Below are 13,108 nucleotides of genomic sequence, written 5' to 3'. Positions count from 1 at the left end.
CACTGATCTCAAAGAACATTTTTATTTCTGCCTTCATTTTGTTATGTACCCACTAGTCATTCAGGAGCAGGTTGTTCAGTTTCCCTGTAGTTGAGCGATTTTGAGTGAACATCAATGCAAAAATCCTCAATAAAATACTGGCAAACCAAATCCAGCAGCACATCAAAAAGCTTATACATCATGATCAAGTTGGCTTCATCCCTGGGATACAAGGCTGGTTCAACATACGCAAATCAATAAACGTAATCCATCATATAAACGGAACCAAAGACAAAAACCACATGATTATCTTAATAGATGCAGAAAAGACCTTTGACAAAATTCCACAGCCCTTCATGCTAAAAACTCTCAATAAACTAGGTATTGATGGAACGCACCTCAAAATAATAAGAGCTATGTATGGCAAACCCACAGCGAATATCATACTGAATGGGCAAAAACTGGAAGCATTCCCTTTGGAAACTGGCACAAGACAAGGACGCCCTCTCTCACCACTCCTATTCAACATAGTGTTGCAGGTTCTGGCCAGGGCAATCAGGCAGGAGAAAGAAATAAACGTATTCAATTAGGAAAAGAGGAAGTCAAATTGTCCCTTTTTGCAGATGACATGATTGTATATTTAGAAAACCCCATCGTCTCAGCCCAAAAACACCTTAAACTGATAAGCGACTTCAGCAAAGTCTCAGGATACAAAATCAATGTGCAAAAATCATAAGCATTCCTATACACTAATAACAGACAAACAGAGAGCCAAATCATGGGTGAACTCCCATTCACAATTGCTTCAAAGAGAATAAAATACCTAGGAATCCAACTTACAAGGGATGTGAAGGACCTCTTCAAGGAGAACTACAAACCACTGCTCAAAGAAATAACGAGGAAATAAAAGAGGACACAAACAAATGGAAGAACATTCCATGCTCATGGATAGGAAGAATCAATATTGTGCAAATGGCCATACTGCCCAAGGTAATTTATAGATTCAATGCCACCCCCATCAAGCTACCAATGACTTTCTTCACAGGATTGGATAAAGCTACTTTAAAGTTCATATGGAACCAAAAAAGAGCCAGCATTGCCAAGACAATCCTAGGCCAAAAGAACAAAGCTGGAGGCATCATGTGACCTGACTTCAAACTATACTAAAAGGCTACAGTAACCAAAACAGCATGGTAATGGTACCAAAACAGATATATAGACCAATGGAACAGAACAGAGCCCTCAGAAATACTATCACACATCTAAAACCATCTAATCTTTGACAAACCTAACAAAAACAAGAAATGAGGAAACGATTCCCTACTTAATAAATGGTGCTGGGAAAACTGGCTAGCCATATGTAGAAAGCTGAAATTGGATCCCTTCCTTACACCTTATACAAAAATTAATTCAAGATGGATTAAAGACTTAAATGTTAGACCTAAAACCATAAAAAACCCTAGAAGAAAACCTAGGCAATACCATTCAGGACATAGGCGTGGGCAAGGACTTCATGACTAACACACAAAAGCAATGGCAACAAAAGCCAAATTTGACAAATGGGATCTTATTCAACTAAAGAGCTTCTGCACAGCAAAAGAAACTACCATCAGAGGGAGCAGGCAATCTACAGAATGGGAGAAAATTTTTACAATCTACCATCTGACAAAGGGCTAATATCCAGAATCTACAAAGAACTTAAACAAATTTATGAGAAAAAATCAAACAACCCAATCAAAAAGTGGGCGAAGGATATGAACAGACACTTCTCAAAAGAAGACATTTATGCAGCCAACAGACACATGAAAAAATGCTCATCATCACAGGCCATCAGAGAAATGCAAGTCAAAACCACAATGAGATACCATCTCACACCAGTTAGAATGGTGGTCATTAAAAAGCCAGGAAACAACAGGTGCTGGAGAGGATGTGGAGAAATAGGAACACTTTTGCACTGTTGGTGGGACTGTAAACTAGTTCAACCATTGTGGAAGACAGTGTGGCGATTCCTCAGGGATCTAGAACTAGAAATACCATTTGACCCAGCCATCCCATTACTGGGTATATACCCAAAGGATTATAAATCATGCTGCTATAAAGATACATGCATATGTGTGTTTATTGCTGCACTATTCACAATAGCAAAGACTTGGAACCAACCCAAATGTCCATCAGTGATAGACTGGATTAAGAAAATGTGGCACATATACACCATGGAATACTATGCAGCCATAAAAAATGATGAGTTCATGTCCTTTGTAGGGACATAGATGAAGAGGGAAACCATCATTCTGAGCAAACTATCACAAGGACAGAAAACCAAACACTGCATGTTCTCACTCATAGGTGGGAATTGAACAATGAGAACACTTGGACACAGGGTGGGGAACATCACACACCAGGGCCTCTTGTGGGGTTGGGGGAGGGCGGAGGGATAGCATTAGGAGATATACCTAATGTAAATGACGAGTTAACGGGTGAAGCACACCAACATGGCAAATGTATACACATGTAACAAACCTGCACGTTGTGCGCATGTACACTAGAACTTAAAGTATAATAAAAAAGAAGAAAATTTAATCAATAACTTCCTTGGCTAATATAAACATACACACAAGTAGTAGATTGCCTCTCCTTCTAGGCTTAATTAGCATACTTCATAAATAAGTAATCATCACTCAATGGGTTGAAAAATCAAATATTCTTGAAACTAAAATTTTTAAACAATGATGTTTATTTATAAAAAGTATTGAACATTGTCTTAGAAAGTTATAGAGTTTTACGGTATCTGTTATCTTGAATTGGAAGCTTTTAATTAATGGAAAAAATAAAGTATATACTTAATTTCTGCCCCAAAGACAATAATTTATTCCCCACAAATTTTTAATTATTTATTAAATATTTAGTTTATATATTTTAAGAATAATACTTGCTATGACTTGAATGTGTCCCCAAAAGTTCATGTGTTGGAAATATGTTTCTCAACACAGCAGTGTTGGGAGTTGGGGCCTGGTGGGAGGTGTTTGGGTCACAGGGCATTTGCCCTCCTGAGTAGATTAAACTCATTATCTCAGGAGTAGGTTCAGTTTCTCAGACGTGGGTTCTTTATAAAAGGACAATTTCAGCCCTCTCTTGCCCTCTCATCATCCGCCATGGGATGACTTAGCGAGAAGGCCCTTACCTAATGCCAGCCCCTCAATCTTGCACTTCCAGAACTATGAGCCAAGTACATTTCTGTTAATTATAAATTACCTACCCTGTGGAACTCTATTATGTCAGTACAAAAACATGAAGACAATACTGTTCATTAAATAAGAGAGACAATGATTTTCAAAAAATTAAATACAACAGAAACCTCCAGTATTTGAAGGCTTCATTTTTTATGAAAAATATTTTCAAAACATCGATAAAAATAAAGTTATTAAGCCATTACATTTAAGGATGAGCCAAATGGAATACATATTTTTGAGATAAACAACAGTTGAATACAGACACATGCAAATAGCACAGCCTAAAAGTATATAAATTCAAATAATCTATATGCTAATAGTAGTAAGGCAACAAAATGCATAATAATAATGGGTTATATTTGGGGCTTTATTTGGACTCAGGAGAATTAGATTATGTTGTGCACTACAAACATGGCCATTGCCAAGTTATAGCTTTTCTTGAACTCAGTTTTCCCGTATGGAAAATTTCTAATTTTCTCATTTCTGTTTCAGCTCTGAACTTCTATAATTCAATTTACATATTTTGCCCTGCCATTAAAGATATTTACACTGCAGTATCAGTAGAACTCTTTTATCTCATTATAAATATTTACTAATGTAATTAAAAGCACATTCATTCATTGATGCAGCAGATATGCATTGAGTGCTTTCTGTATTTCAGGCACTTTGCAGTCACTGCAGATGTGTAAAACAAACAAAAGTCCTTCCTTCATGGAAGAACTTACATTCTAGTGTGTGAGCAGATAATAAGTAAGTAAGTGTCATACACAGTGGCTACACGTGGTCATAGAATACATGGCTATAGAAGTGCCAGGGAAAAACATGTAGGAAAGGGGAAAGGGCATGTTGGAGTAGGGTGTTAAATTAAATAGGGCAGAGAGGGAGGGTCTCACTGAGGTGTCTTTCTGATTTAGCAGTGTTTTGTACATTGGTTTCAATGACTGTGCAATTCTAGGACCAGATGTCAATTTCATAAGGTAGGGCATGGCCCTTCATTTGTCACGGCCACATGGCTGTTCCTATGGGTGTCCATTCTTCACTCTGGGGTGAAGAGTAGTGCACACTCACCACAAGCTTCATCAACACACTTCAAAATATCCTTGCCAAAGTCTATGAATTCCTGCTTTCCTTGGTTGGTTGGAAATTAAAATAGAAATGGGCCAATTTTGATTATTTGGGGCTTTCATCATTATTAAATATTTAAATAAAACACCTTTTTAAAATATCATATATATGATTCTTTCTATTTCTGCCAAATTTACTTTCCAAAGAACAAAGTATGTGTGTTGATGTGGACTGGTATTTTGATTTTTTTTATGTTATTGCTGCAGAAAAGCAAAAAAAAAATAGAAACACTCAGGATATGCACACCTTCTGAAAATAAGCTGTAGTTAGCAAAAACGCCTAAGTAAGAAAGCATATCACTATGATCTTTTAACTCACCCTCTCCCAGTGATCTTCAGTGTTTCACTTCATTAAATTCAAAGAAGTTTTAGAAAACCCCGAGCTTCAGGTTCCCTCCCTGACTTTGGAGAAAAAAATCTGTTTTTTGTTTCGTATTTTAAAAGTTAGTTTCAGACAGCTGATAGCTTTCTGTTTCTTGGAGAAAACACAATCATCTTACACAGTGATATTCTGTCCTTTTACATGTTCACAGTTCCCACAGACTCTGCCGTGGTTCCTCACACCAATATGGATGCAGGGGAAGACAGAAGTTCTGGAAGGCAATTCACCCAGATCTTCCCTTCATATGAGAAAACAGCCACTCCTCAAGACCAAACAATACAAGGGCAGCAAGATCCAAACAACTTCTGGGGGCTAGGTGGAAATTCTACCATGTGTGACCTGGAGCTGGGGAAAGAAATGAGGGCTGCCTGGCCTGCCGCTGCATGAGGAGGGCTGCCAGCCTAAGGACTTCAAGTCCTTCTCCACAGACTTCCAGCCCTCGACCTGCTGGTAACAGGAAGATAGTTCGTGAAACAGCTCAGCGCTGGTCTACATCCACCATGTACACTGGATCTTTGGAAAGTTGTGATTTTTAGAATCTCTGAAGATAATCCAATTACACTTTGTTCAGATGAAAAATGATCACTGTTTTTTCATGATTATTGGTCTTCATGTAGTTGTTGTTATTATAAATAACTGAATCACTATTGAAGAAATCTGCCCACAGAATAAAATTCAGATTATCACTGTAAAGTCATCCTTTAAGAATATTGCTAATGCTTTTCTTTCTCTCAAATCAAGTCAGCTCTATATTTGGAAACAAGATTTCAAAAGCTTAGAGACATGTATATTCATTTCCAAACCTCTAATACTTTTCTCACTTTCTGAAAATCTCTGGGGTAGGAGTGTAGGAGGAAAATAAATGGAGATTAAATGTAAGCAATGTAGTACTCCAACTGGAGAGAAACATGCACATTTCATGTGACATCATGGAGACAACAGAATATGAAAAAAGAGAGAGAGCAATTTATCTGAGAGATGATGTCAAAGAGCTACTGGTGGAAGCAGGCGTATTGATATATAGGAGGTTGCATCTATTGACCAGTTGGTGGCAATTTAAACCCTCTAGAGGGGTGAGCTGACAGACTGTTATGAGATAAAGGGGTAGAAGAACCAACAAGAGCATCAGTAGGTTGCCTCAGGAGGGCCTGCTGGGTGAGTAACAGGAAGTAGGTCAGCAGGTGATGGAGAAATCAAATGGACAATAGCGTCATACTTGCAAAACCGAGAAGAACATTACTTGTCAACATGAGATTTTATGGCAGATAAAAATATTCTGATTATTGGTGATAGGCAAGCTAGACCTCATGCATTTTAATAAGCTGTTTTTTCTTGCACAAATGCTTTTAAAAAATATAGTAACTGGGTCTCCAAAGGGGAAAAAAGATTGTATTTTCACAGTGATTACGTTGCTTGTGAATAATATGAGCTGCCCCGGCATCTCTTCTTGACTTCAATCTCATCCACCTTCTAAATATAAAAAGGATATCCTCTGATATTGTTAGAAAAGGTTACAGATGTTTGTCTCACTCATGTTCAGGCTGTGTTTAAGAGAAAAAAAAATGTAAAGAGAAAGCAGAGTTTAATGTAGATGACATGGGCTGTCTAGGCTGCCCAAAACCCTTGCCCTGGGTGTGCACCTCACAGTAGCATGGGGCTCGGTGCCACACCAGGCTACAGAACAAAGCATGAAGTGCTGAGAAGAGACTGCATAGTGCTAACAGCTCAAGGTTTATGAGAAGACATATCAGCCATTAACCAATTATTTTCCTAAACCTTAGTTATTTGTTTAGCACCTAATATGCTCTAGGCTTGCAGTAACAATAGAAAGAAGAAAATCTGTATATATACCTATTTTTATATTCATCTATCTAGCCATCATCTATCCATGTAGAGAGATAGAATAGATAAATCATAAGTGTGTGTGTCTATCTATGTGTCATCTATCTCTATTGATTGATCTATTTGTATCTTTATCTCTTTCACACACATTATCTGTAGCTATCTACCCATTTTTCCTCATCTCTTTATCTATCTATCTAATCTATCATCTATCTATATCTGTTTATTGATCTCTATCTTCACCTCTATCTCTCTCTTTCTCACACATACATCTATTTTCTATATCTTCCTATTAATCTATCCATCCACATCTCTATATCTATTTATCTATCTATCTATTTTGTATGCATTGACAGACTCTTGTGAGCCAGGCACTGTGAGAAGTACAATAGGTACTAAGAAAAAAGCTCCTGTCCTCAAGAGGCACTCAGGGTCTCATTTGACAGTGTTAAGGGGAAACCATCTCTGTTCACCTACTGCTTCCCCCAACTTCTCATGCAGCCGGATCCTTCTGACCTGTTTACAGGGAAGCCATGTCTAACTTTCTTCTCACTCCAGAGAATGAGTTGATGATCCACTTCTTGGATCCAATGACAGTTGTCACATTTTATTAAAATGTGTTCCTCACATCTTTTGTCAGTACTACCTATTTTCCCTGGCACAAAAGAGGCTCTCAACACATGACAAGTCCTCACCATTCATTTGGGTAATACCTTAACTGTGCATAGTCCTGATTGAGCCTGGCCACAGCAAGAAATAATTATTTAACAATGCAAATGGCCCAATCTGAGTCACTTGCCTCTCAGTTACCCACAGTACAGAATGGTAGGGGACATTTATACTTATAGAGATTATGTACATGTTGAAATTTCCTCATACCTAGTGTACTTCTTGGTCATTTTTTTCTACCTAGCTGATATGTATTTCAATTAAAAAAATCACATTTATCTTCACATTAGGAAACAAGACAGGGAAAACTTTATATACACATGCTTATCTATGGCAGCATTGAGCAATGGAAACATCATTGACTTCAGATTCAGATGAACTAGGTTCTAATAGCTGGCTCCTACCTGTGATGATTGTATGACTTGGGTAGTGTGACTTAATCAGTGAGCATCTGGGAAACATGGAATCAATGTCTATCAGCAGCACTGTTTTAAGGACTGAAGGAGGTAACATGAAAACAGCTGAGTGGCACATTGTAGGTCCCAAACTAGCAAGGGTTATTAGTATTATTACTATTAACTTCAAAGCAATTCAAAGATTGCCTACTATTTCATTTTCACTGGTGAGTATTATTATAGTATTATGTATAAAATAACAACATCAGTATCAGCAATTAAAACTAGAGACCCAAAATTCCCCAAGTGAGAGGCTATTATGTTGTGGTAGAATTGCTCAAAGAAGTAATGTGCAACCTATTAAAATGATGTTTATCAAATGAAATACTGATTTCATGCTAAATGGAAAACCAAATACACAATTTAATTAAAGCATGAGAGCAACTATGATCTAAAACTGCTCTTAGAGAGAGCTGAAAGGAAAAATAATAAAATGCTAACGATGGTTTCTAAGGCTATAAGCGATCTGGAAAACCATTTCCCTCTTATATTTCATTTTTAAATTTCTACAATTAGCATATTCACACTTAAAATGAATATATTTTTATTTAAAAATTACGTATCACAATCCTAAAAATGTGTGTCTGTTTACTTTAGAAAAGTTTTTTTGTATGTGTGTTGCTCACCTGAGGCAGCAGGAAAGACGGTCCTAAAAGTTAGGAGCCTCTTCTGCCCTAAATATGCTGGGAACATCTTTGGTGTGTTACGATGTCTTCCCATCAGCAAATGAGGTCTTAGATCTGTATCAGCCCAAACAGTAAAGACAGTGGATCACAATCACAAAGGTAGAACAGAAGAATAGGCAACACTTCTACTCTAACGCTCTTTTCCAAGATAATTGGTCCTTGGGGGAGGAAATTTAGAGTTCATATGAACAGAGGAACTGAAACTCAAACACCGAAAGAGACACCCCTGGTGGTGAATGTAAATATGGGGACAGGAGGGAAGAGATTTCTTACAGAGCTTTCATGATAGGCTCTGTTTGGCATAGAATAACTCCATTTTTATCCGTTCATATGAACTCTACGTTTCCTCCCCAAAAACCAATTATCCTGGAAAGGAGCACTAGAATAGAAGTCTTGCCTATTCTTCTGTTCTATCTTTGTGATTGTGATCCACTGTTTTTACTGTTCGGGCTGATAGAGACCTAAGACCTCATTTACTGATGAGGAGATACCACAACACACCAAAGATGTCCCCAGCATATTTAGGGCAGAGGAGGCTCCTAAGTGCCAGGGTATACGTGAGAAATTCTTAACCCTAATAGAATGCTCCAGGAGTTTGAATTAGTTGTCCATTCACATCTCCTGGGTCGAGAAACCCAGTGGCAAGGAACTTGATGGAATTTGTTAATGACTGGAGTATAAACACATACAGGACATCGAGTGGCCTGGGCAACTCCTAAAAACACCAGATTCATGGGAAGACAGAGGCATCTTTTAGAGCAAATCATCATACCTCAAGAAATCAAGCCCAGAGTGTCAGATGGGGCCACAGGCATGTGGTTTGAGAAACGGAATCAGGAATAATGGAAGACTATGCCTGGCTGTATCCCTACCTCTCTAGGACTATAGTTAAACAAAAGGTGGGGAGAAGACTCCTTTCTCTGAAAGAATTGCTCAAAGCTCAAAGGAATTCTCCTGCTGGGCCCTGAGGAAGAAACACACTAGCATTCGCGTTTGCAACCTGGTGGCCAGCAGAGGTCAGCCCAGCATTGTGACCATCTGTACTGTCAACTACTAAGAAAGAGTGCTGATGGGTGCAGCAAGCCACCATGGTATGTGTATACTTATGCAATAAACCTGCACGTTCTGCACATGTATCCCAGAACTGAAAGTACAATAAAATTAAGGGAAAGAGCGCTGTTGCTACAGCCGAGGACTGAGAATAAACAGCATAGCTGAGAATTTAGAGCGCTGCAGGAAGCAGCCCTATCTCGAGGCCTCTAAAAGAAACTTGATAGAGACATATTCTGAGGGTAGATGGGTAAGTTCTTAGGTCACTAGCATTTATAGGAGCTTGAGATACATCAATGAACACAATTGACAAAGTGTCTTCAAGGAGTTTATATTCTACTAGTGGAGAGATAACATGGGCAAATAAAAATATGTAATACAGTGTAAGGTTGCAGAAGAATAAATGAACCAGGGGTGCTATTTTGGGAGGGAGGTTAGGGAAAGCACCACTAAAACAGAGACCTGCCATTCAACTACCCTGACAAGCTCATCATTTAAGAGAATCCCATGATAAATTTACATCATAAAGAAACCTAGAGCAAATTTTCACCTCATTCCCAAAAATTTCTGTTACAGTGTAAAAGATATTCAATATGGTAATTTAAAATACATTGTTACCACCAAATACTTTGTTTCATTGTAAGGCATCAAAAACATAGTAAAAGTCATCAATTACTAGTAGAAATGGTATAAAATATTTATGGCACATTTAATAAATACCACAATGATTGTAATACACAAAATCTCCTTAATTTTATATTTTAGTTTAGGAAAATTTGAAGGTTTTTGCTTTGGGTTTTGTTTTTGTTTTGTTTTGTTTTGCTTTTTGGTTGTTTATGAAGTGTGTAAGCCTGTCATCTAAGAAGCTTATATTCAGTACTTACTTATATATTGAGTCCCTGAAAAATGCCTGCACTTTCCTAGATTTGGGGATGAACAATAAGGGAGTGAGGCACGGTTGCTGTGTTCAAGTACTTCATGATAGAGTATTGGATTTGAAATCCCAGCAGTTTATTTCTGTGAGTCCATTCTTAATGTGAGCAAGAAAAAAATAAACAAATAAAATAAACAGAGCCTTCTAATAGCAACGTTAATCTATCTTTCTCTGTCACTAAGAATCTTATTGAAAGTATCATGCTCTGTGAAATCAAGTTAAAGGATTAGAGTGGCTAATTCTTTGTGGACATGGACACTAGTTCATACAGGCATATGCTTCTGCTGACTGAAGATTATGACTGGGAGGGGTCTTGCTGAATAAGGATGTTCAGCTTCTATGGATGCTGCCAAAGTTTTCTAAAGGTTTTTCATCAGTTTGCTCTTCCACCATCCATGTACAAGAACTTCTGTTGCTCAGCAATCTCATCAACTTTTAGGGTTTTGCTAATCTTGTGGTCATGTTTTTACTATTCTCCTCTTTCCCTGTCTTCCCCTCCCTACACTTGTAGTGACTAAAGCCTGCATCGTTGTCCATTAGGCCACTTTCTTTTTTCTTCTCCCTACTAGAACCTGTTTCCTGCCATCTTTGAGTAGGAAAGGATCTGATAACCAAATGCTTTTTAAATATCCATAATTAAAAGTTGCTTAATGTGTTTCTTTCTGTCTTCGGCTCTCATGCTGCCCAGCCAGTGTAGATGAAGTCAGATGCCAGGCGGGCCAGTATAGACACAAAATATTCCAGGACCCCTACTCCTATCAGTAGTCACTAATAAGATCATTGATCTCAGCCTTCACATTGTAGTCCTTCCAATGGCTGGCGACAGGAAAAAAAAAGTCACTAAGAATAAAAATGTTTCTATTTCTATTTCCTGCAACTAAATAAAAACACATATTTCTTTGCATCCCAAAACCGTCTTTGCAGTTGTTATTTTAGCAGGAAAATCTTACTGCCATCTCCACATCAGAGACAGCTACTAAGTTCTATAGTAAGTTTAGCTCTAAAAAGTCTGTAATTTTATTGAATAGTTTGTGGCCCTTTTATTGCTATGTAAATTTTTATTTATGTGTACTAAATGTAAATTGTCAGGTTTTTTATTTTGTTGTTGTTGTTCTTTCTTTCTTTCATTCTTTCTTTTTTTTTTTTTTTGACATTTTCCTTATGTCCCATATGGCTTTGCTGAATTTCTTACTTAAAGAAATGCTTAAAGAAATGTAAATATATACATATTTCTTATTTTAAAAAGTACCTACTTAATTTAACACTGTTGATGTCCTGTGATAAAGAACTACATATAAAACCCTGAAATAGAAGTTATAAGTTATTATAAATAAAATTGAAAGCAAGAAGCAATTTAGAATGTAATATTTGCAATATATGACAAATGACTAGAATCTTTGATTTATGAATCTCTCTCAAAACTCATTAGGAGAAAAAGTCTTATGGTAGGACATGGGTAAAGGATTTTAAAAGGCAACCTAGTTTTAAAAATAAAAAATTAGAATAGCTAATATAAAAAACACTTCAGGCACAACAGTAATCTAAGAAACATATTAAAAAGCACTGAGAATAGATTTTTTAAAATCTATTATATTAGCAAATATTAAATAAAATAAACCAGTATTGGCAAAAATGTAGAGACTTGTTATTAATGAAGCAGATATTGATAAACAGCTGAAGAAAAATTAAAACTTTGCTTTCTGACAAGGATGCTGAGCTTTGACCTTGCCTTCATCCCCTCTTTTCTTGAATTGTTCGTAGAGGACATACTCTTTGCCCTGACACATTTTTTCCACTGGACAGCTCCACATCTTGGTACTATTTGAAGGAAAGTTTGACTGAGAGTGTAGAGTTGATTCAACCTCCTCTTGGCTAATTTTTGTATTACAGCTTTATTGAAATATAATTCACACACCATAAAATTCACCTCTTTATAGTATGAAAATTAGCAGTTTTTAGTATACTCAAGAGTTATGCAAACACCGCTACTATCTAACTTTAAATAATTTTTCTCCCCCAAACACAACCCCACCAAAAAAAACCCCACTCTCATCAGAAGTCACTCCCACTACTTTCTAGGTTGATTGCACCTGGAAAAATAAAATACAGATTCTCTTTAGAAAAACATACCCTCAACCCAGGCTCTTGATATTCCCAAAGATTCAGATGAGTCAGAATTAAACAAAAACTAAAAAGTTAATAAAACAAAACAAGCAACTGTTAGAAAGAATAAGCACACACAATGAAAACCAGATTTAGAGCTCAAGTAATTCAGATATTAGGATGAACAAAAACAAACTAGAAAAGGAATATGTCCAAAATGCTTAAAACATAAGAAAAGTAATTGAATACTACAGGAATGAATAAGAGATTATTATAAATACTATGACTGTTTAAAAATTTTTTTGAAATAAAATATAAACATTAAAATAAAAATATAGCTGGGTTGAAAAGTACATTAGCCATAACTGAAAAAATAATTATTGAATTACAATATGTATTAGAAAAAAAATCAACAAAATTACAACACAGAAAAATGAATTTTTTAAATATAAAGGAGGAATTAATATCTATGAACAAGTGAGCAGTTCTAATACATATCTCATTGAATTTCAGAAGAATTAATAGAATATAAGTGAAAGAGGCAATTCTCAATTTTCTAGAATTTGATGAGGACACTTCTTGAAATTCTAAACAGGATAAATTAACAATGTTAATTCTGAGACTTCAGTGGTCAATAATTGTAACAATAACATA

Source organism: Pan troglodytes, chromosome 6 (assembly GCF_028858775.2).
Source record: "Pan troglodytes isolate AG18354 chromosome 6, NHGRI_mPanTro3-v2.0_pri, whole genome shotgun sequence".
Lineage (NCBI taxonomy): Eukaryota > Metazoa > Chordata > Mammalia > Primates > Hominidae > Pan > Pan troglodytes.
Note: the sequence above shows the minus strand (reverse complement) of the source record.